Below are 21,551 nucleotides of genomic sequence, written 5' to 3'. Positions count from 1 at the left end.
GGAAAGGAAGCTTACTAAAAACTGCAGAGGCTTGTATTAATATTCGGTGGAATTAAAAATTTGGCTAATTTACCCTTTTTCAATTCTGGTTTATGGAAAGGAGGCTCATCAAAAACTGCAGAGGCTTGTATTAATATTCGTTGGAATTAAGAATTTGACTAATTTACCCTTTTTCGATTCTGGTTTATGGAAAGGAAGCGTACTAAAAACTGCAGAGACTTGTATTAATATTCGTTGGAATTAAAAATTTTGCTAATTTACCCTTTTTCGATTCTGGTTTACGGAAAGGAGGCTCATCAAAGACTACAGAGACTTGTATTAATATTCGTTGGAACTAAAAATAAAAATAACGTGCAGGTCAAGGGGTTGATACAACTCCGTAGATTCCACTATTTCGAGGAACTCTCCAAGAACTATACCGAAGACGGGTCACAGAGACGTTTCCTCCCAAGACGAACAGCGTTAATTGTCTCTCCGATCGCGAGATAAATTTTTCACGCGGCCTAGTCTTCTCTTCAACGGTCATGGCAACAATTTCGTAGTTCGCGGCGACCGTTAAAAATGGCATCGTCGCGTTGAAACGTGTTCCCTTCTTTCTTTCTTTTTTTTTCTCTACGGTGCAGAAAGCGGTTCTCTAATTAGAACAAAATTCTTTTTCGTCGTGGTCGAGCGGCGTCTCGGTAAATTACGGGGCCACAAAGGCCTCGGACGTCGTTACCGTGTTCCTGCCGCCTCGTCCCAGATATTTCCTGGTTAGAACCGACGTCGAAGACATCGACGATGGAACCGTGGAGGCGACGGGAACGTGTATAGGGCGTCGGTAGCTTGAAACGATGGTAGTGTTCGCCGATCCCACGCTTGGAGATGCGTATCTACGTCTCGTTTGGTGGTTTCCCTTTGTTTTGGCTGGTATCGGCCAACTTCCGGCCGTTTTCTATTCCTCGAGCCACGCGTATTACGCAGCCTTTCCTTCTTCTGCCTCGTTTCTTCGCAGATAGCGCGCACGACGCGCGAAAACAACCGAGAGACACCGACTTCGGACGTCTTTCCCACGCGACGGACGGATCTCCGGTGTTTTCGGTAGTTTCAAAAGGTGATTTTAAAGGTCGAGAAAGGCAGACGGCTAGCAGACTTTAAAAAGCAGCGGGAAACTTATGAGATTGCTCGTTGAGGGGTTACGTGGGTATCGAGGGCCAGAAAGAACACATTTTCTATCAATTTTTCTGGACGAACGAAACGAATTATATTATTTGAACTTGTATTATTCGTACGAGTAGCATTTGAACAATATTTCATACATTTTTCATGGAAGAATATTGAAAAGTAAGACCTGGTTTTCGGAGGTCTTTCAGAAAAAAAGTATCCTCGCGGTGGTGTGGAGAACTCGTGATAGTTTCCATCTGAAATTAAAAAACTTTTAACAAATTTGCCCTAGCGTAAATTTATTCTATTATACATAACCACTAACAAAATTCGCTATAAAATTCGCCCCTGAAGAGGTTAATCTCATAAAGTACTCATCCTTGATTAAATGAATCCACGAATTGCACGAAAATATCAGTTCGCGACAGTCTCCTAAGAGTCCCGAATTTTACCACGCCACCACACGATTCTCGCAATAATTTTTGCACGTTCCGAGTCGCGTTCGTCGAACCGAGATATCGAGTTTCTAAAGACGCGTGCAGGCACGCAGCGTGTAAATCGCTTTCGGATATAAAAATAACAAGCTCGTTACGGCTCCTCCGGAGGTAAAGTTTGCTCTCGCGTCTGTGTCCTCAAATACTGAAAAGTTTATAAGCGACTTTCACTAGTTCTCAGTCCATCTGGTAGCCGGACGTAAGTGCCGCATTAAACCGCGATCCCGATATCCTTCTTCTTCGAAACACCTTGCGCTCGCAGCGAGACACTGCCGCGCCGTGGCGCAAAATTCACACAAAACTCTCGCGGACTTGCGCAACGCCGTTCATCGTAAAAAGTCGTTTCTATCAGGGTTCACTTTTCTTTCTCGATGATCTGCAGCCTCGATATCCGCATCCTCGCGTAACCCGTTCACCGCTACGCGTGAGTTTCGTCGTCTATCCCGCATCGATAAACATTTCTCCGCGATAGAGTCGCTTATTAGAAATCATCCGAGCGTTGAAAAGCCACGGTCGATATCTCGTTAGCGGAGCTGCGATTCTGCTGGTTTTTTTTTTCTTTTATTATCATTCACCTCGTGATCTCGGGATATTCACTTTTCTTCCTTATGGCGGAAATGAACGAATTACGAAAGTGTGTTCTCGTTGGAATCGTGGAACGTGGATGACGTGTTTCAAATTTTGTGCGAGCATGTTGTCTGTTGTTGACCCCGTTTTTCTTTGTTGTTTCAGGTGAGTCACGATTATTTAGTACGGATAAATCCACGACTTTCTAGGGAATTTCTCAGCACAGGTATTTATCATAATTTCTCAGTGTAAACAAACAAGTATCAGGTTGCCTAATAACAGCTTTATTGGATGCTTTATGAAGATTTATCCTGTCGTTATATAGTACTCGACATAATATTCTGTCCGGTAGAATAAATTCTCTCTCGCGTTACTTCCAATCGCTAGAGTTTAATACGACACCAGCCCTTATCTTGAACCCAACCCAGGCTGGATACGGAGGGATGAGACATAAATCGGTACCGAAGGGGTTAACGCGATGGACATTGCGATCGAGCCACGGCGATGTTATCGGCCGCGCCATTAACCGCCTCGTTAGAATCTATAATGGAGAGTGATGATAATTTGCCGAGGCTAAGTGGAGCCCAGCGTTTCGCGCGTGGACAGGCGTGGTGAGACGCGCGATTCCGCTCGCGGGAGGAGTTACGCGCCTAATGGCCCGACGGGTTAGATAACCCGTCTCTCCTCGTGCAACCGTGCATTATTGCCAACGTAGCCAATGAAACACGCCAAAGAATAGATCTCGGAGGCCAACAGCCGCAGCGTGGGCTGGCCTGAAGAGGAGGACTGGGACTATTACACTCGAATTCCTTGGCGCTGGAATAGTCGAACGCTTCGATGGATCGAGTAGCAGGAGAATAAAATTCGAAGGCTCGGAGATTTGAATTTATTACTCGAAATTCTGTCGTTTCTTTTTTATTTCGAGAGGGTCGATCGAAGGACGAGGAGCGATAAAAGTCGGATCAGATCGAAGCAGCGGTGGTCGACACGCGGTCGAAAGGAGAGAAATGAAAGGGAAAACGGGCACGGATCGCGCGTTGTTCGGCGGTAATGACCGCCATTTGCAGTTGCCGGTACCGGGACTCCCCTTTTTTACCCCATAGAGATTATTACGGAATCCTGCCGGTCGAATATCGCTCGGGAATATCGTCGCGCTCGGTGTCCGGTAGGCGAGCCACGACTCTCCGATAGATCTAGAACTGCTATCATTTTATGTTCGACGATCACGTCGGTATTAAATCGTCGGGAATATTATTTTTCAGCAAACAGTTATAAAAAAAAAATAATATTTTTATTATTAGATTGCCACCTGAATTCTGGAGACAATTTTTCGAAGAAAAAAGTGTTTATAGTCCGTGAAATACGGTACTAATTATACATGTTTAGCATATTTTGAACTTTTACGAATAGTCTCGTGACTGTTAATAGATTTACATTTTATTTGAATCTGGTTTCAATATTATTGTATTTTTAAGTAGATATTAGTTCCCTTTAAGATACGTGTAATATTATTATAGTTCGTTTATTGTATCAAATATAAAAATGCGGTAACGATGCGTAATTCTACAAATTTAACATTATTTAAACATTAATGCATAGTCTCGTAACTCCTAGTACATTAAAAATTTATCTAAATTCCTATTCCTATTATACCAAACTGTATAACTGATACTGAAAAAATTGATATTCCTTAAAGTCCTAAGTTATACGATCTATAAAAGGTCCCACAACGTTTATCCCAACCTGAAATGCTGCTAATAATCCAAACTAAGAACTTGACTTGGCCTTTCATTTCTTATTTATACGTTTCATCTTCGTCTGCGCCGCGACGGCGAACATATTCGCAGTAACAGTTCCTCCGGGGAGTGTTACACTGTTACACAACGCTATAGGTTCCTATTATTTCCTTTTTCATTCCCGACGAGGAACTCTCGTGGTCTTTTTGGGCACTGGTCCCCGTTGGACACAATACAGGTTTCCTGAAGGGACCACGGAGGTCATTAATATCGGGAGGGTTCACTGGCCCCAAATATGGGCCCTGGAGGTCTGCTCTATGATGATACAGCGTGCGGTAGGATTGGGGGAACACGCTTACCTGCGCGTTGTAATGACAAAAATATTCCCTCGAGCCTACCGAAAAGCATTGTTTCGAAATCTGTTTCCTTCGAGGAAACAGGGCACAGAGGAATCTAGAATAATGCGCACGCTATTGCTAGAATGCTTTTTAGTAGCCATTTTTGGACCTTTCGCAATCATTGAAAGTAAAATTTCAATTTCTCCCTTACAATTTCAAAAATAAACTGTTCCAAGAAGAACTTTTCCACGTAAGGTTACTCGACGGTAGATTTATGGCGATCGGGGCACAATGCTCGTTGAGTACCATAAAATAATTCACCGTGTAACGCCGTAATGCATGCTATTTCTCACGCGGAGGGCTGAAATCGAAAGGCGCAATTTTCGATAAAATTCTGAATAACAGTGGTTTGACCAGGAAATCTGAAGAGTTCACGGGGAACCCTAAGGCAGAAACTTGTCTACGAGATACCGCCTAATAGCTTGTTGCAGCTCGGGTCGATTCTCAATCTCTCGTGTTTTCACTCCTGGAGGCATATCGACGCCCCAATTTTCCTTGTCGGCTATTTTCCAAGTGAAAATAAGTTTCTTTTGAAGTGTTTCCTCTAGCAATACTTATTAACCCTTGAATGCCCTAAGTTTCAAATTTAATACCGGATTACAGCCTCGAGTGTGGAGCAATGTTAAAGGTGAGCTTCTCTGAAGTCGAACTGATCAACCTATTTACCTTTATCGCCGATCGAGACGAGAACCTTTTGTATCCTCCCAAAATAAAGGAAGATGGCCACTCGTGTGCCACTTTCATAATGAACGACTCGATTGACGGCTGGGCACCGCGCGCGAAACACCGTTCCGATATCAGGTGGTCCCGTTCGTCCAGGACTTGACGGTATTATCCACGTCGAGGATCTCCGAGTGCCACGCTGCGTGGGTGCATCCGTTACGTTATGCAACCTCGAAACGGCACGTTCGATAGATAATGGATCTCTCAATAAGCGGCGTTCATGCTCCGTATACGGCGCCCCGAGTCGAGGAATCGTTAGGTCGGGTTTTTAGAGCAACGAGATCTCGGCTGGGATCGGGCTTCTGCTTAATACAGCTGTTCTTATCCTTTTCGAGCTCGCGGCAAAGGTTGAAAGGGGATTCCTGGTCGGTTTAGAACGTGGGCGTAATTTACAGAGAGATGGAGGGTATACAACAATCGGAGGAACTGAATGTGAGAAAAGGATTAGAAATTGGTGACAAGGTAAAAATGAATATAATTTCATATTATTTTATTTTATTTTAAGATTTAGAAGAATTCTAAAAAGAAAGATGGATCTTTGAAAACTTACAAATCCTTGCAAGAGTATAAAAGTAACATAAAGATTAAAATAGAAATAGAAGTAATAATGGAAATAAAGATAAAGACTTTTCTCGTATTCGCCTGCTGAAAATTGCCAACTGTATTTATCTTTCTCTCTTTGAATTATACCCGCGTCTTACCCGACAAAGAATCTGACAAATAGCAACAGAATTGAAAATAATAGCAACGAATTATTGCATTCTACTATGTGCAGCGGCTTATAACTGCACATGAAGTCCCACCAGGTGTCGGAATACTATATTCCTACATTTGCGCACCTTTGCTCACTCCGTCTAATCTACCTCGACGCGTTTCCGTGATTTTTCTCGAATCGTTCACCGTAGAACCGATAAGAAGCTGTTACTCGACGAGTTACAAAGATTCTACCGTATCTCTGTTCGCTATTGCGCGATTCGCTTGGAATTTTAATATCGCGTTTTGCCCACATCGTGAGAGATCATTGAACGCCGCCGTGTATCGTAAGATACCACCCAAAATGCTGATAAACGTCGCGGCATAACGGAATTTCGTGTAACACGATATTTTATATCGAACCGTGCGCGTGTCTAGCATTCGGCATTCCGAGGACCCAATAAAACACTCGCCCGTAAATTTGACCAGCATGAGTCGAGCGTTAAAAAAAGGAAGCTACAAAATAGTGACAGGATTGTCGAGCAAAATCAACATATGTATTTCCATATTACCTACTTTCACGATTGCCGAATTGAAAAGTTGAGCCGTATGTTGGGATTATCCTTCGAAAAGATTCAATTTAAAGCGTTTAGATCGTCGATTAAGTGGCCATGCGCGGTATAAACTTCTTGGAACCTAAATGTACCGCAACTGACGGTTATGCTACGCGTGTCACTTGACTCAGTGTTTCGATATTGACATTGACTATTGATCGAGGAAAGGAGTTGGAGAAATAATTATATTAATTATTTTGTAACGTACTCCTTTCTCCATACAACACGCTCTTGAAAATTTTGAAAATATCTATTTTTTTTGCCACGTCCAGTGGTCAAACAAAAGACGCGGGAAGCGTGTACGGCTTCAGCCAAACGATGCTAATTTAGCGTGTGCTTTACAGCTCGCAAATGTTGTTGAATCTAAATGACACAATTTTTGTGTAAAAGCATACACGAATTAAATGTTGCAAATAATACGTGACGTCTCTTTTTTTTTATATTAAACTAACGCAGACAATGCGGAATAAATTCACGACTCGCTAAATATAAATTTTGAGAATTTGGTCAACTGTTACACTCGACTCTGCAAAATAATTAGTACGAAACATTTAACCAACGAATATTTATACGTGTAACGCTTTGTTCTTAAGAACGCAAATTGTTCAACCGTGCACCGACGATCCAGGAGCCAGAATGATGTCCGAGAATCGACCGCCAGCAAGTTTCTACCACCGACCCAGCGCGCCTCGCGGCAGCCGTAAAGATAACGGGTCCCGTATTTCGTGGAATCGAAATTGAATTGAAACTAAATAATGCAATGATAATGAGATACGTGACTCCGTTTACAGGCTATCCCGCGCCTCGCGTGGGCTGTTTTCCGTTCGGTTGCGCAACCACGAAACGGGCAATGGCGAACCGAGGCCCTCTTGGCGCGGGAGAGCCGCGAGCCAGTTAGCGAACCGCTTAAATCAACGTCGTTCCTTGCACCATATTTAGAACAAATAATGCAGCGCCCATATGTCGCGTGCAACGCTTTGTTCGCCGTCTCTACGATCCTTTTCCCGAGTTTTCAGCCTGACCTCGGCGACGCCGCGATGAATATCAATTATCCCGAGGTCGATGGAATCTTGGACGCGGCGAAGGTTCCGTTTCATCCGTGACTCCCGAGCTGAAACGGCGAATCTCTGGAGGACGTTTCTCCAGATTTCGCGTCTAAATACCTCGGGTGTTTCTTCAACTAACGGGAAAACTTCTCACTTCGTCGTTATTTCGATCTATTTTACGATAAACCCATCAAGGACCTCCGGCGTTAACGTAACGTTTCATTTGCAATTTTCCTTCGGACTCTGTACGTTGTTCTTGTTTTTTGATGTTGCTGTTACGAGTGGAGGTTCCAAGGATCTGTTTCATAATTTTTGTTGCGAGACATACCGTATCGATTTGCTTACGTGTAGTCAGAGGAAGCTTCTTGAATTAACATGCGGATATCATTCGACCGTGTACTTTATTCAATCCTGTTTCTTAACGTTGCAGTTACGAATTGTTTTGTAATTTAGTGTATCGATACATGGTAAGATTCTTTTTTGTATCCATGATAGTTTAGGCATTATCGCTCTGTAAAAATTTAACTCCTCTTAACCCTTTGCACTCGAAAGGCGACTCTCAGTCACCAGCAAATCTATCGGCAATAATGTTTCTTTAGGTTTAATTTCTTTGGTACTCGAGGTGTCAATGAAATGACTGTCGGTGAGGTAAAGGTGATTCTCAAATCTCGATAGCTTAGCATGGGTAGATACTAGAAATAAGGCCTCGATTGCAAAAGGCTAGGTCTACTACCTAGTCTGCTAGTTCATTCCTTCAACAAAAGCTTTCCTATCGAATCGACTGAGCAGTTTAAGGAATCGTCACGGAAACATTCTCTCGGAGCTAATTATTTCTATTCCCGCACACTCTTGCCAGTTGAATCTTAGAAACACATCGGCAGTGGCATGCTTTACTTTCTTCGTACGGTACTACTATCTTGCTCGGTAGCTTTCACTTTTTACTGACTTATCACGACGCTGCGATACAGTAACGGAGAGGGCAACACGCCGCTTGCATTAGAGCCCGATGACGACGTGTTTGCTGTCATTGAATATTACAGACGTTGGTTTCCCAACTGACGCCCGTGTATCCGGATAGACGGGTGACTCGGTCAGTGGAACAGACAGGCGAACAGATGATGCGTACACGAGGAATGCATCTCGCGAACCTAATCGAAGAAAATCATTAAAGATGCTAGTACTGCTTTGGAATTATTGTGTAAGTATTGTGTTTTTTTTTTTTTTTTTTTGACGATAGCGAAAACCAAATTCGATGAATGCAATTTACGAGAGAAGTGCTGCTAAAGTCTGTAGAGCTAACATTGCTTGAAGCACGAAGAGGTAGCAGTCGTTGTTCCATTAAGTTAGATTAAATCCCATTGGAAATGGTTCGTGATTACTTCTGAAATAAATGTGACAAATAACGACAACTTGAGTTGAATCCTTCAACAAAAATGAGGAAAGTGAAATATCAATCATCCATTACAGCTTCGACTAGATCCTATTGGAAACGTTCCAAGATTACTTCTAAATTAAATGTGACGACCAATGATTGCAAAGAACTCAAACTTAATTTGAAATATTCCAAAGAAAACTGAGAAAATAAAAATAAAAATTTCTTTAAATCTCTTCGAACTGAGGATTACACCTTAACCTAACTTCGCGATTCTTGAATCCTGAAAAAACATCACCCCTGAAAATATTCTTTCAAAGATATACCTCCACCTCGACCAAATATTGCTATCCCACCCAGAGCCTACAAAATTCCTCGAAAATATTCACATTAACATACCGTTTTCGCCTTTATTAACCACCTTTACGTCTTTCCGATCAACCTTGCAGCGATACATTTTTACATGGTCCCGTTTCAATGCTCGAATTTTTTTATTTAAAGTATTAGTGAACGTCCTCAAGCAGGCATCGTGGTAGCGATAAATTCGATTTCTTCTATCGTCGATGGACGCTGCGCGAAGTCATTAGCGCGTTTTAAAGCCCTCGTTAGACAGGTTTGTCCCAATTATCCAATGGCGGCTACCTAAAGCGGTCCGACGCGCTTTTTGCGCCTGTTTCTTTTTTTTTTTTTATATATACATATATATATATATATATATTTATATACATATCACTCAGACACGAGTTTTTCAAGTGACAAACGTGTTGGCACGGAAACGCGCCAACCTATATATAGGCAGGTCGCCTTGGCTATGCACCAAGAGAGCCGCGATTGCAGGAGCGATCTTAGAGCCGGCGCATAGCACAGCCGAGGACAAGTTTGCAAACGTCAGAGAGAAATTTCTGCTGAACAGCGCCTGCTCGTTTCTTCCACGATGCAATGGCGTCACAATCGAGCCTCGAGGGGGTGCAACCGGGTGTTGCGAACGGGGCTTGTCGAATTCTGATGGTACGTTCATATCTAAGGTGCCACGACGCTGCAACGTCCTCGGAACTTTGACTTTTGAAATTGAACTTGATTTTCTACAACTTGTACAATCTGTAGAATTATCAATTTTTGATTTGTGGAATTTTTTATAATTTTTACGTTGCAGTAGGAATCCTTACGGAGAAGGATACGTGTGGTATCCTTCAAGATAGACAAATTTACTTTACGAACGCGACTTCGTTATTCAGCACTATTCGTACCCATACAATATTCATATATCCGGTTTTTTAGTTCTACCAACTTCGTCATTATCCACTTAACTGCCACGCCTAAGTTAATTCGAGTAACACGGTCTCCGAATAAACGAGCATCGAATCATGCTTAGTCACAAAAGTAATGAATAGCGAAATACGAAAATAGAAAGAATAGAGAACCGTGGAGTAGAAGTTTAAAACGGGGGGCAACCAAAGAATTTTAATAAAAATTTATCCTCTCGGCATCGCTATGATTCTCAGGTCTCAACGTAGTATCTACCTAATCGATCGGCGATAATACAATAGACGCTGCAGTCCTAGAGGAAATAAGTAATTTATTCTGTTTTCATAGACAAAAGGAGGATGTTGAGTGGTCAAGTTTGGGAAGAGTGATATTTACGTAATTGATCAGAATTTTTGGGAATTCTTGTAGATTCTCGTGCACTTGATTCGAATCTGATCGAAAGATTAAGATAGAGCGTCGAATATAATAAAAAAGTCAGGTTAAAAATGCTAAGAGGTTTATTTTAGTGAACCAACTACTAAGTCAATTTTGGGTAGCCATTGCCATGCCATTTTTTAAAATCTCACATATTTGTGCATTTACACACTCTTTTTTCCACTCTTCCACTCTTTTACTCCACATAAATGCACAAACACCCCGAAGTCTAGCGACCGCACACTGCAAGTACCCGAACAACCCCAAAATCGACCACTTTTCACCATTCAACTTCGTCAAACCTGATCCAGACTTCCCAAATAATGCTCGTAGCACTTTCGAATGGCAAAGGACACCACGGCTACAGTTCAGAATCGGAAAAACCGAGTAAAAACGAGAGACCGCGGCGAGAACGAGGTAGCCAGAGTCGGATGAAGGAGTTGTTAATGCGACGGTGATCGTTCATCGTAAAAACTTTCCACGACGCTGCTACACGTCGAGGTGCAACAGTACAACGGTCTATGCACGCTGCGGGAGCCTACGGCGTTGCAACGGACCGGACTGGACCAGTCTCGACTATTACAGGAATGGAAGATGAAGCGGGAGACTGGATATACTGACCCAGTGTTCCAAGCCGCAGCGAAATCCGGTGCAGCGGTGCGCGTGCAACTCGATGCATCCTCGCGCGCTCTGTGATCGTCTCGTTGCGCCTCTGGGGCAACTCGGCTCCATTTTATTGAATGCCGCGCGCGAAATATCCGTACGAACGAAAATTTTCTTCGTTCTTATGAGTTACGAGGGAAGTTTGGGAATTATGAATCATTCCTCAGTCACAAATTCCAAGGGAAGAGACATTGTTGTAGAATCAAACGTCGAAGCAATCTATATGTTTCATTGCTACGAAGGTTGGTACTTTAATCCAACAAAATGACGCGTAAATATTTTTATTTAGACAATAGTCGTAAATAATGAAATGCGAAGACAGGGAATTAATTTCTACGCCTAGCAATTGTCAAAAATTCACTTGCAACCTGATAGAAGAAAAACAAAAAGCAAGATTTCTCCATTACTGAACTTCGTACATACAGATAAAAATTGCAATGATCTTGAGACTTGGGTTACATACATTCCATTCTAAGAAAATCAAATTGAGAACTTGGATAGTTGGCAATTTAACTTTCCTCTCAATTTCCTCTCGAACTAGAGTAATAAATATACGAACGTAAAGGCACATAATTAACATCTACACCAATTTTACAACGAACCACGAACAAAGGTGGTAAATAAAGACACGATGCACTGTCTTCCTCCAAGATGGACAACCTCGGTCACCTAAGAACAAGAGGCGATATCTGCTTTCCTCCGTTCGGTAGTTGATACGTTTCACCGTGTACGTTCAACAATGACTCCCGCCAGGAGTCCTCGAGCATTAATATTTATGGCGTCGCATCGCTTTTCACCATTAACGTGTGCGACTGTACAGTTCGCTGTGACAAGCGGGCCGATAAATCCAGGATGTGGCAACGCGTCTCCGACGGGCAACATACGAGCGCTTTTGCACTGCGCCGCGAGCACCGCGTGTAACTTTCTTTCCTCTTAAGGGGGAAGATGGGGAGGTGGGGGACAGTCGGGTAATTTCGGATAAATGCTTAAAACTCATTTTTAGGTGCGGATTATTGCGTAACGATTCCCAGTGGAAATAATATCTATGTCAACATTTCATTTAGCGGTCTATTTAGAAACAGTCTGCAGTTCGAAAAAGAATTTTCTACATCAGCATGTGTTCATTTAGGCTGACTAATTGCAATAAATTTGAACTAGAGACAGCTCGTAGTCAGCAGTGAATTAAAGCGAGACATCGTATACGTATGTACCTCAAAATCGATGTACAAACGAAGATTGCTTTGGTATCGATACATTTAATTCAAACCAAATAACAAAATCCATTAAAAATTCTTCAATGAATAGGTTAACATCCACAACAGGTGTGACTATCAGCAAATGATGGAGAAAATATTTAGAATATGGCGACCACGAAATAACAAACTGTCCTATCGAGCAAGGAAGTCACTTGCCAAAACAAAAACGATTCAAAGTTCCATTCCGTGGATTCGAAATGCCCCAGACGAAAATTGCGAAACACCTTCTGCGTCCATAGAATTGCGTCGATTCTATCGCGCGTATTAGAACGCCAAGACCGATTAAGCCGTTACTTGCAGATTCTCGCGCGACTCGTCTCGAATGGGACGCCGCGAACGCGGTGCAGAGGACGACGTCATTAGGCTGCATCCACGGCCGTGTGCCATATCCCGGACGCGTTCATTGAATACAGGATTTTATAGTAATGTAAAATCCATCATCCATCACGGCAGGGGAGAAAATTATCCTTGGCAAGCCGCGGCGGTCGTTCGCTCGAGTGTGCCAACGTGGTTGCATCCCGGCGGATGGAATTTCGTTTCGAATCGACATGTCTGCAAACGAGGCGTGCGATATTCGACTAATCGCGGGCGAAACGTTAACCACGAGCTCGTCGATGTTGAAACTACCCATGCGGTCACTTCGACGGGAAGAGTTTTCCAAAAGTAGCTCTCAGAATTTTGGCGAACGGTATTTACTAATTAATAAAAAATATCAAGTCTCATAGAGAAGCTATGAATAGATATTCATTTCAATCGAGGATGTGTCTATATACTTACGTGTATCACATTATAAATCTTACAAGGCGTCGACTTCGACAATTTAATTTTATAAAAATAAACGAACCGTTTCGAAAGATCAAGAATCTCTTTTACCTCTGGCGCAACAAACCAAAACATTCGTCACCGTTCGAAAAGAATTCTTCACCTCTCTGTCGTTAATCGAAGTTTCCATTGCAAGAAGAATTTCCCCGTTCCGTTTTTCTCTTCATTCGAGAGTTTGCAACCGAACGACAATGTAAAAATGCAAGAATAAATCGTCTGGAGGTTACCAGCGAGAACTTCTGGCTGCCTACCCGCAGAAATGCGAGAGGTCCAACGTTTTATTTATAACGTTGCCCTTCGACCCCGTCGTTTCGACAGCGGCGGCAAAAAGCGTTAAATACGCTTGTCCAATGAAGCGGAATCGCAACACGTCGCGCGACTATTAACCGACTATCGCGACACCGCTTTAGACTGGTCGATAGTTCAGCCAGTTAATCGCGCGATCTGTGTGTAGCTGTGTGTACATAATCGATTAAGATAGCGATTAATTCAGTTATCACGTCTGGGGACAACGGTCGGAGTCGCGCACCGCGCAAGAGGAAGGCCGTTAGTCGCTGTGAAACGGAATAATTAAATAATCGAACACAATTTTTGGGAATTTTTGTAGATTTTCGTGTGCTGAATTCGAATTCAGATGAAACATTGAGCCAGAGTGTTAGGATTTTTCGGAAAAGTGAGGTTAAAGTGATTAAATAATTGATCACGATTGATCGCAATCGAAGAGAATTTTTGTAGACTTTCGTGTGCTGAATTCAAATTTAGTTGAAAGATTGAGGTAGAGCATCAGAATGTTGGAAAGATAAGGTTGGACGTACCAAGATGGCTAATTTTAGTCAACTGGCTGAATATTACCTGGATAATTGAATAATTGATCACAATTTCGGGGAATATCGTTGATCCTTGTATACCGAGTTCAAATTTAGTTGAAAGATTAAGGTAGACCGACAGAATTTTGAGAAAAGCGAGGTTAAACGTGTCAAAACGACTAATTTTAGTTTTTAGAAACAAGTTTGGCTTTCGACGAACTTACTAAAACTGCAGAGGATTTAACGTCAGTCTAGATGAGCATATTCTAATGTAGAAACTCCTTTTTCAAGTTACGAACTGTTTCTAAACAGGTCGGTGGATAAAGCGTTAACAGTCGCCCTCTCACGCGGAAGCGGATATAAAAATTGTCACTCGAAAGTTAAACTACCCGTGACACCACCGTAAATTCTGCCTTTCGTTCGATATTTACGATCCAAGACTCGGCACCGCGCCTCCCCTCTAATTTTTACAACCGTGAAAAGCGCTCGCCGCTATATTTCAACGCCCGGTCGTCGGCTTTTCCTCCGCGAATGCGCGCAAAAGCGATGGAAGAATCCGCCAGCTTTAATTTCCTCACGGCGAACCGAGCGTTTTTTGCGCCGATGTATTAACCGCGTCGCGCGTCCAGTTTTCGACGCGCCGCGAGGGAAAGTATCGGCTTCGAGGAATCCCAGGAGCGGTACGTTGAAATCGTAAATCGAAGAAGAAGTCTCGCAAGTACGGAATACCCCGCGTGTACGTTCCCGGTTGGAACTTTCTCGCGTGTCGCCGTTGCAGCTCCTATTTTGGAGTTAACCCAGAATCCACTTCCAATCGTCGCAGGCTATACTTATGCTCCTTTTCCGCGAGTTTCCGCGCTGACTATTCTCACGGGGAACGTCGGCGTCGCCACGATCAACGATCCAAGACTTTTACGAAGGGATGTTTTGTTTTACCGTTTCGTTGACACTAAACCTATCGACATTTATCTGTATCTATTTCTATCGCAATCAGTTAAACGACTAATCTTAAATACACTATTTTCAATTGCACATCATATTCTAGAAGTTGAATGGAAGCTTTAAAATGGAGTGCTTTGAATAATATTTACAGTGTCCATCCTTAACCACGTCTGCGAAATTCTAGAAACTAAATTAGCAAAGTATCCACCTAATATCTATCACTATGTTTTATTCCTACTATTGATTTTCTATCTTGTACAAACTTTGTTGAATGGAAGCTTCGAAATGGGGTGCTTGGAATCATTTTCCACGTCCATACAGCATCAGTATCTTTCTTCATCCACCTCTGGTAGATACAAGTTCGCGAAACAGAAACGAGGTTCGACCGTTGAGCAACGCCGTACAACCTGCCGTTATAACTGTCAAATTTGATTATCGATCTGACGCAATCAATTTATCGCTTGACCGCCTTCTGCCGTGCACGAAACCCGGCATAATTCATACACGCCACCCCCGTTAATTGCGCAACGCTTTCGTTCGACGCACTAATTCATATAAGCGCTCTCGACAACACACTCGGCCTCTTCGCCATCGTTAAGTGGCACGGGACACGTATCATTGCCCCTTAATAACGTTATCGTGATATACGATAGAGATACGGATGTTCGGCTGCACGTGTGCAACGTACCTGCCGGCGATAAATCGATTTTTGAAACGGCCCGACCCCGCGGGTAGCGCGAACGTTCGTTTCCCGTTCGGAGCTGATACTCCGGTTCGTTTTGCATCGCTGCTTTCCAAACTTTTTGGACAATCTCCTCCCACCCTGGGGGTAAAAGAGAAAATTTCTCGAGCAGCGAATTTATAGACAACGAACGCTCTCGGTTCAAAGGTGAAGTTTCAAGCTGTTCGACGCGAGAGGAAAGGGATGATTAATGGGTAGAGAAGAAATTATTTTGTAAGATGAGAGAAGCAAAAGAATGATCGATGTAATGATCAATCGATAGAGAAATGGAGTGTACAAAGTGTTTCGTTTAAAGCGGAATGGTAAATTATGTGGAGAAAAGAATGTTTTGGCGAGGGAGGTGGTGTGGAAGATTTAACGAAATAAAAGAAGGTAAATTATTTTGTAAGATGTGAGAAGGAAAAGAATAATCAGTGTACATAGAGAAAATAATTTGTGAGTGGAGTAGTAGTGGGGGAGATTTAACGAAGAAATCAATGGATAAATATGTATATAAGGCCCTAATTTTCCTTTCAGACGGAGCAACAGAGGTCGTCTCAGTTTTCTTAAATGGAACTCCGCATTCTGTTCGCCAACACCTGGCCAAAATGAACTGAAGAACTCGCGATTTCATGGTGCTTCAAGGTATTTACTATTTAATTTACTTTCGGTTCACGTAATTGATATTCTCTGGTTCCTACTCAAAAGTCTGAAACACTCAAAAAAATTGAAAGTGTCACGCGTCCAAGACGGATTCTACCCTTAAGAAAAAAGAAAACTTGAACCAATTAATTGCTACCCTAAAGTAACCATCGACAGTAGCAGTCGACATTTCTTATTGACTCGAGAGTAACAGACCTTCAATGAGTTTCGAAGTAGCTCGGGTACCTCGGGTTCGCCAAACCCGTACTGCAGCTGTGACCAAGCACAGCTACAGCCGCTGAGGGCACCCTTCTTCGTTATTTAATTTCAATAATATTAAAGATCCTCCGATATCAAAAACCTCGTAGAGTTTTCCCCCTTGTTGCCAAACTTCTAATGCAAACGAAGGTGGCCTCCATTGTTTGGGCTGAACGAAGCTTCGCCACAGATTTCATCACCGTCGAAGGCAAACATCCTCGATGAATCTTTCGAGGAAAGTCGATTTTATCCTCTATATGGGAAAATACTAAAAGCATTCAACTGCGAGAAATCTGAGTCGCGAGGTATTCCACGAACATGTGTATTCCACGTTTCCACGGTCACGCGACTCTGTCAAACGTAATTGTGAAATAGGTCGGGTGAAAAAATTTTAATAAAATGTGGAATCGAACAAGTTTGGCTAAATTAAATAATAGATGCGATGTTTCCAAATAAATTTTTGATGATACATATATACATGTTTTACATATGTATATGAAAAATTCATTTAATTGAGACAAATTTGTTCAATAAATAAATGTACATATTTACATGAATAAATGTATATATTCATAATACAGCATTGATTTGGAAAGATCACATCTATCATTTAATTTAGACAAACTTCGTCAATAAATATAGAGGATACAAAAATACTTATGAGACTGACTCGTATGTGACAATATCCCTCAAGAAATAAACCCCGAGTTTAATCTCGTACACATCAGAAATAGATGGATGTCTTCCATCCCTAAGGGTGGTTACGCGTTACCATAACAGTGGTTACGCGCTGGCTGTCCTTAACCGTTGCCAGTCGTTCTCCGAAACTTATCGAACATTCCCCGAACGAATTCTGTCCCGCAGCGCGATATTCCCCCAAACATCGATTACGAAAGCATCCCAGCGATTATTATCCAAGGGACATAAAATCCGTAGCGAACACTAACTTCCCGAGCCACGGTAGCGCAATTTCGCGCGAACGAGCGCAATCGCCGCTTTTGAGCAATCGTTTCCGCGCCAGCACGCCACCATCGTGCTCGAAACGCCTCGTCGCATACCGCGTTACACATTTTTCATCGGCGGCAGTTAAACGTTAATAAATATTTATTGGCCATCGCCGATGCGCCTGGACCGCGCGGCTGGAAAAGAATGATACAGTCTAGCGTCGGGAATGAATCTAAAATGCTAATCCACGCCGAGCGAAAAATCCAACGAGCAAAAAGCACGGATTACTCATCGTACATACTCGGTGGCTAATTACTGCCTCGCTCGCGGAGGTAAACGATTATTAAAACGGCCGTAAAAGCGTGGCACCGGCGTTTCAGCAATAGGCCGGGCTAAATCGGCCGATCGTTGCCCGCCGGCCGGACAACGGCCGGTGAAAATCGTTAATACGAGGCGATTAATCGTCAATCGCGACGATAAACATGGTTTACGACCCACGAATAGATTTTCTTCCACGGGATCCGTCGTCTTCTTGTTACGGGCTGTGCTTCAGATTTAATTATGCGCGCCTCGGACGGCGATAAATGTCAAGCTGGAGGAAAGACTATTGTTTTTGTGGGACTGTCGTTGAGCATTTTGTTTAGAAAGGCTGGTGGTGGCGAGGGGAAGGTGTTCTGAGTGGAAGATTGAAGGAGTAAAACGGGTCGTACGGTCGGAGCCGTGTTGACTATTATTTGAGAGAATTGAAAGTGAAGGGTAGTTAAACAAATGTGAGACGATTCAGTAAATATAGATCGGTAGGAAAAAGGAAGCAAGGGAAAGATGGAGTCTTTTTCTATATCGCAGAAGTAGCAGCCTAAACTCAAGTTACTAATCCTGGAAGACGCCAAAAAAATTGTAAGAGGAATTAAAATTAGATCTTCATTATACCTACTAAATTCTAATAATAAAAATGTATCGATTTAAAAGAAATATCGATGACTTTGATATCTTTAAAAATCATGCCAACAGAATAATGTTAATTCGGCATTGGAATCTTGCTCCACCTTACTAAACTCTAATAATAAAAATATACCCATTTAAAAAAGTACTCACGACTTCGACGTCTTGAAAAATGAAACACCTAAAAAGTGATTCGAATTTTTGTTCCCATCGATGCGCCTATGAGAAACCAATATGCAATCCGTGTCGTAACAGCAGCCACGAGCGTAATAAATGATGCACGCGTGTTCCTGCACGGCGGATACAACTGTAATAAAAAGAAAATAATTAACAGAACCGCCATAAATCATCGGGTTTCCACGTTTCGCAACGGACGTAAAATTTTCCTTCTCCTCGAGGGCACGGTTGCTCCATTTTTCTCGGCCGCGACGCTTTCCGCCTCGCGTTTCAGCCGGAGAATACTGATAGAGGGGCCCAGGGTTCGGGCCCCAGCGGCCGCGAGCCCGTCTGACCCAGATTTTTCTTTCTGCCAGCACGGCTAGATTGCCGATAATGATTAAATCGCCTCGCTAGTTTCGTGGAACGGTCAGCAGCCACAAAGACAGCCAATCCTTTGCAACCAGGCCTCTCTATCTCTGCTTCACTCTCTCTTTCTTCAGTCATACACGCGTGACTCGACGATCGTTTCATAGAACCGCGCGAGTCGTTAAAGTGACTCAGAGAAGTAGTCGTGATACTTCGACTAGTGATTCTGTATCGTTCCTCTACATCTAGGACGAAATTCGAAGGTATCTTCGAGCGCTTCGCGAATTCCCACGATTAACACATTGATCGCCATGTCACCCATATATGGGTGACAGTGTTTTTCACTCAAGAACTAGAAAGATTAATTCTGAAAGTTGGACGTCACAGGAGATGAATCTATACGAAGTTCTTGAATTTTGATGCAATTACAAAACTAAATACCGCGATAAATGTTTCATCACCTAGACTCCGATAGTTTAAATAATATTTAATCTTAGCGGAAATTTTCAAGAATACTCGTTTGGCAGCGAACGTGTTAATCGGTATTTAATCGCCAAGAAATTAAACACCTTTAAATTTAATTTCTCAAAGGAGAAGGGCTTCATTTCGTTCTTCGCTTTCTACCTGAGATACCTTTCGATACGATTTAGAAACTTACGCTGCAATTTAGTAACTTCGTGAAGTAAAGAGTTCACGCAACAAAAACGGGATGGAATTTAAAATAACATTTGAGTTTTAGTAGCCCCCTCGTAATCCCGAACGCTTTAACGATCGTATCGCGTACACGAAAGAAATGTTCTCCATGGAAAGAAGAATTTCGCCGGTTAATGGAACCCGTTATTGATTAATGGGATGGCGGGCGTGCGTATGCGATGGAAATGCCGATACATCGTAAACCCGCGCGGAATTCAATATTCGATTTCATTACGTGTTCACCGGGTATACTGCGGCCGCTACCTGGCCAATTTATCGTGCCGCATGCGATAATAAATTAAGTGGATATTCGCTCGAAAGCGTACGAAAAATTACCAGTCCTCGTGACTCTTTCCTCTGCCATGCTAAAAGGTCTACATAATTCTCATTCAGCACGACGATTCCTTAACGCTAAACCTATCGACATTTATTTTTATCTATTTTTGGTTCATGTAGATCGAGAATTTCGTTAGTTTCATTCTCGCGAAGAATTAGAATTATATCAGCGAACCTCTTAACAATCCCTCGCGATCGTATCTACCGTAACTCGTCGATGAAACGTTATTTTTATTTGAAAAAAAATTCAGCATATTATTTCACCACGGAATAATACACGAAAAGTCCACTCTGTGTAAGTACCAAGCTCTGATTCATGAAACCTTTAATACCAGCGACGGGATCTCGTCGCGTCAAACTGTTCGCGTTCGTACACGCAAGTCACAATTATCCTTGTGGATTTCCGTCGATATTTTCGTTTATTTTCGCGTTCTGACGTTTTACGCGAGCACCGCAACCTTCGTTGCGCTCGACAAGGAAACGACGTTTTTCCAATTGTACTTTTTGCAGCAACGAGGAAATCGCGATGCTTATTATCGCAATAATTTCGCGCGGGTATATATCCCGCGCCACCTTTGCATTGTGCCGCTACCTGACCTTCGTGCGTTCTTCCATATCGCGCTCTTTTCTTTCCAGTCTCCTTTCGAACAATAAGAATCTTCGTATCGCCGCGAAAATAACTGCCAAATCGTAAAAGATGACGATAAAGAGTTTAACTCTTTGAGGCACACCATTATAAAGAAAATAAAAATTCAAGCTGCGCAGTTAGTTTATGATATTGCCACAGGAAAGAGAAACTTTTAATAAATTAGTATAGCTAAGCAAAAGGGGAATAGTTTTTAACTCATCTGATTTCTAGATACTGGAAGATGAGTGGGAAAGTGGAGACTCCTCGACAAAATTTATTCTTCCTTTCTTTGTGTCTACCCAAGACTACGAACAATAATACAAGTTACCTTAAGAATAAAGTAAATGAATATTCTCGGAATTCGTTTTGTCCCAATTTCGATCTCGTTGGAAACGTTTCTATCGAACGGCGCCCATACGCGATGGATCGTACAGCCGTCCCTGGCCACGGATCTCTAATGAAATAATAAATGGGTCTGCGAAGTAAACTGGCGTAAACGAATACACACAATGCAAGCTCCTATGTAGGGTAACGGTTGCTCGTTCGGTGGATTGTTCCCACAGTAATGCATTTTTCTTTGTCCAGCGCCGCCGGTGCCGATCGATCACAGAACTCGCCTGACGAAACAACGCGAGTTTCGTCATTTCGTATTTACTCGGCTCGTGGACGGTGCCAGGGAAAGAAATCGTGGCAATTGCTACGATTCCCTTGTTCCCTGGAATAACTGTTCGCTTTTTTATTCGCGGGGATTCGTCCTGATCGCCCTCGTCAAATTGAAACGGATTACGGCTGCGCAATGGACGGTTGTTACGCAAAACTGAAATATTTCAGAGATTTCGTCGCTAATAACGCGAGAATAATACGGGCTCGGACGTTTTATTGCGACATTAGAGAGCCTCTTCAGGA

General features: G+C 42.6%; 1 protein-coding gene across 1 annotated transcript in view; it reads left to right on the top strand.

Moving 5' to 3' along the window:
* Positions 1-21,551, top strand: part of LOC128877612 (uncharacterized protein DDB_G0283357-like) — a 100,751-nt gene that overhangs the window by 18,176 nt on the left and 61,024 nt on the right. The window contains exon 2 of the mRNA XM_054125062.1: positions 16,214-16,321. The gene's annotated coding sequence lies outside the window, so the exon portion shown is untranslated. The remainder of the gene's footprint in view (positions 1-16,213; positions 16,322-21,551) is intronic.

Source organism: Hylaeus volcanicus, chromosome 5 (assembly GCF_026283585.1).
Source record: "Hylaeus volcanicus isolate JK05 chromosome 5, UHH_iyHylVolc1.0_haploid, whole genome shotgun sequence".
NCBI lineage: Eukaryota > Metazoa > Arthropoda > Insecta > Hymenoptera > Colletidae > Hylaeus > Hylaeus volcanicus.
The sequence above is the reverse complement of the archived record's forward strand: the minus strand, read 5'-3'. Positions and strand labels throughout refer to the sequence as shown.